We start from the raw sequence: 4269 nt of genomic DNA, 5'->3' as shown, positions 1-4269 counted from the left end.
CCCACACCAGTTAATAAATGGATAAATAAAATTTGGTGTTATTTGTAGAAAATAGTATTCAGTCAAAAAAGTCATGGTTCACACTGTGAAATGAAAAACCTTGAAAAAAATTCCATTGTGAAAGAAGCTGGTCATAAAGACTTCATACTGCATATAATATTGACTTACATAAATGTTCAGAATTGGCAAATCCATACACATGAAACACAAAGTAGCAGATACCAGAGGATGGAGGTAAGAAGGGCCTGGAAGATATAACATTTCTCACTAAGGTGATAAAAATATTCTGGAATTAAGAGTTGAGAGTTAGTGTCTTCTTTCTCTCTACCATCCCAAACTGTTTTCTCTCAAACTGTTTTCTTAGCACAGGTTTCTCCCACCCTGGCCACCGAGTGACATCGCTTTGTCCCTTCTTCCTCCCTCCCTCCCTGAGACCTACAGGAATCCAAACCTGGGTACCTAGTGAAAATTCAGATCATCAGAGAGAACCAGCCACATGAATACACCCAATCCTACCTTAAATAGTGAAAGTCCCCAGTTCTCCCATTCCCAGTCATGACCTTATACTTTTTGCATGAAACCACATGGATCAGAATGAGGGAGTTGAACCCTAACCTCATGTGTGCCCTCTGTATGGGCTACTACATCCATGTGACCACCATCATGGAGTACTTGCATTCCTTCTGCAAAACATTCATCCATTGCTACCTGCAGACCAACAAATACTGCCTAATGTGAGATGCACAGGTCTATAAAACCCAACTGCTGCTTAGTATCAGATGGAAAAAAAAAAACTCTCCAAGACATTGTCTATAAATTGGTCCCTGGAATTTTTAATGGTGAGATGAAATGGTGATGGAATTTCTACACAGTTCACCTCCTCATAGAGGTCCCCAATGACTCCAGTGAGGACCTAGACAAGCAGAAGATGAAACTGAGCAAAGATGAGATCATCAGTCTCTTCATGGATTGCTACAAAGATGTAACAAAGAAGAAGGATCTCCTGTAGAATGGAGATGGGGACAAGGAGAAGACAGGGGTGTCCTTCCTTTGATGATCAGCTGCCATGACAATTATGCACATTGCCAAGTTCATTTGCTTGAAGATGGATGTACCCAGCAAATACAAGGTGGAGGTTCTTTAAGAGGATAAGCATCTGAAGGAATACTACACCCTTGCGGACACTGCCTACATCTATTCCTTGCAACTGATTGGCTCTATCCCTCTAAAGTACCATGTCCAGACAACCTGTAAGCAACTCACCATGCCCAAAATGCCTACTCCTTCCAAGGGCATCAACACTCCTTCCAAGGGCATCAACATCAGTGGGGCATCAGAGTGTAAGTTAGTCAGCAACAGGGTTCCTAGCTCTACCACACTGCCAACCACTTTCTCCTCCCTACGCAGTCCTGCCACTCCTTCTCATGGCTCTCCCAGTTCCCAAGACCACCACTCCTGCTGCCCACACTACCTCCCTCACTCCCCCTTCAACAGCCAGTGGGTCCACCAGAGCTGTCAACTGGGGTGACTCAAACTGCCTGCAGAAACCATCCTCCACCAGCTGGGGGTGGTGGATGAGTGTCAATGGAGATCCCATGCTCCCCATCTGAAAGAAAGGGATCCTTTCCTTCTTTGCAGCCACCTCTTCACTCCTTTCACTTTCTCTGGGCCCCTTTATTTTCACCTCTTCTAGCATCCCCAGCTCTTCCCACCATAGAGGTAAGAAGTGGGTTTCATAAATAAGTCTACATATGAGTACATGGGAAAAACCAAATATACATACTTGTTTTCTATGGGCCAACCAGATTAATTTAACTGACACACGGGTGGGGGAACCTTCTGTGTTTTCATTTTTAGAGTGTCTTGTGTAATTTGCTCTGCTCTTTGGGGGTTACCTGGAGGTGAACTCAAGGGGCCACATGGAGACTGGATAAAACCCTATCCCATTACTCCATGTGATTCTTAAGGCAGATGTGGTGTTGGGGGACCCTACCAGCCCCCAAAGCTTTAGACATAGCTCTATCTGACTGTGTTTAGGGTCCACCATTTTAACCTACCCGTCTTTGTTGTTGTCCTGCCCTACCCAGTCCCCATTGCTGAATGTTCAGAGAATTTTGAAAACACTGCCTTTCACAAACACAGTTTGTGCCCTGGATTTGAGGAGCTAGTGGGCATCACGGAAGTCATCTCCCTCACTTTCACATACAGTGCAAAAGCCTAGATAGTTCTGCTGCCTTTTTCCTGTATGTGTGATCTTTGTCTCATTTATCTTGTGGAAAAGAAGATTCAGGCACAGGGGATCCCAGCCCTGGAAAGTCCATATGTGCCTTTGGTATGTGAGTTGACTCACCCACTCCTGTCCCTTCCCTGTTCCAGGACCTTTACTAGCAAGAATGGGGGTGGGTGAAGCCTTACTTAGGAACCCAGAGTGGAGAAGCAGGGATGAGGTTGCCCTCAGACAAGCACATACCCCAGTTTCTGCCAAAGGCAAACAGTTCCCTAACTACCCTCTCAACCGGCAGCTGAGGTAAAGTCAGGACAGTGACTGAGGCATCTAGAAGCACAAGAATCACACCTCAACCTGAGAGGTCAACAGAGCACCTCTCAGGAGCAGGCCTGAGCAGATTCCTGCCTACCTGTTTTCCTCAAATGTACATAGATCTGGGAGGAGGCCAAACTCTCACAACTAGGTGCATGGGGTTGGGAGCTCCCAAGGTTTTGTCTGTGCCTTGTCCTGTTTGAGGTCCTCTCTATCTGTACCCTCCTCCTGCACTGGGACATTTGCATCTCTTGACTTTGTCATCAATGGTCCATCCTCAAAAGAATTAATAGTTATGCAACATGGTGAATAAATTAAACACATTCATACATAAATTTTAAAATGTTAAAATTTATGTTATGTGAATCATTCTAATAAAAACATAAAATAGGTTTCCATAAACAATTAGGGCATGAACTCAAGTCCCTGAATTGTGCACTCATAGGATTTGAGCACCAGGGCACAACCTTCTTTGAGACTTCTACACATTTCATGGTGTATAGAACAGCAGAGTTTTCAGGCTGTGCCTCAACTCGATTACTCCATCTTGAAAGCAAGTCCCATCTTCATTTGCTACTTAAGTGCTTTCTTTTCTTCCACTCACCTACTTTTTATATAACTGTAGCAATTCATCCTCGACAGGATAAAATGTATGCACAGGATTCTATACCAGCAGAAGGAATTTAGCAGTGCCCACCCCAAGATGACTGACTGATTCTCAAAGCCCTAATGTTTGCAAAGGCAAAAAAAAAAAAAAAAAAAAAAAAACCAACCCCCCCCCCCAAAAAAAAACCACTTTTTGAAACTATGCCCTAAACCAATAGAAGTCTGGGACTAACACTGTCCTGCAACAAAATACATGTTGGGAGAAATCCTACTTCTTGACTGGCAGTAGTGAACATCTCAAGTGTGCAAGAAAAACTTTCAGGGAGGAGCATTCTTCTTAGGCCACCTAGGAAAGTACACAACTGTCCACAAATTGACTCAATGTTACCAAGAGAACCTGTATAGGAACCTGGTGGTCTGATCCCCTGTGGCACATTGTGATTGGACAAGAAACTTATAAAATGTATACCTGTTCCTGCAAATTGAGTTTGCAAGCTGCTTGCCACAAACCTGCTTCCATGCAACTCTCAGAGTCTCTTGACTCTGCGCGGCTTACCCCACGTATGAGCTAGTCCAGCACAAGAGAAGCTACACTGAGCAATGGAGCATGAAGGAAGATTAAGAACAGAACCCAGAGAAAAGTCCGAGCTAATCCAGCACAATAAAAACATCAAATACACACAAATAAAAAACTGGTCCCTTCATCCAAGGACAGCCTGTCACTCTTTCAGTCAAAAATGTACTTCTATTCTTGCTTCTCAGGCAAAATCTCCAATAAAGCCTTCCCTGACTGAATTTCTCTGGATCTCACCTTTTTTCCAGAATTTCTGGACCTAAAGACCTGGTACACTTAGTGAAGGAACCCACTCGACTTTCTCTTACAACCAATGGGAAGGAGAATTCCATCCCTTACTCAAGGCAAAAGAGGAAGTCTCACAGATGAAGAAAATTCTCAACCCAGCAAAGATTATGCCTTCTAGGAGGAAAGCAAGTTTCCAGGCCTCACATTGCCAATTTTGCAACAGAGAGTCGTGCATGCCTATTGACCAAGCAAGGACATGTGTGAGCACACATGTCACAATGGAAAAACTGCACAGTACACAGGACTGTGACTAGAAACTCAC

The 4269-nt window shown here is 44.0% G+C and overlaps 1 pseudogene; it reads left to right on the top strand.

Moving 5' to 3' along the window:
- The first annotated feature begins 555 nt into the window (after positions 1–555).
- Positions 556–1610, top strand: LOC124973212 (polycomb group RING finger protein 2-like; annotated as a pseudogene).
- The last annotated feature ends 2659 nt before the right edge of the window (positions 1611–4269 follow it).

This window comes from Sciurus carolinensis (genome assembly GCF_902686445.1).
Source record: "Sciurus carolinensis chromosome 14 unlocalized genomic scaffold, mSciCar1.2 scaffold_101_arrow_ctg1, whole genome shotgun sequence".
Lineage (NCBI taxonomy): Eukaryota > Metazoa > Chordata > Mammalia > Rodentia > Sciuridae > Sciurus > Sciurus carolinensis.
The sequence above is the reverse complement of the archived record's forward strand: the minus strand, read 5'-3'. Positions and strand labels throughout refer to the sequence as shown.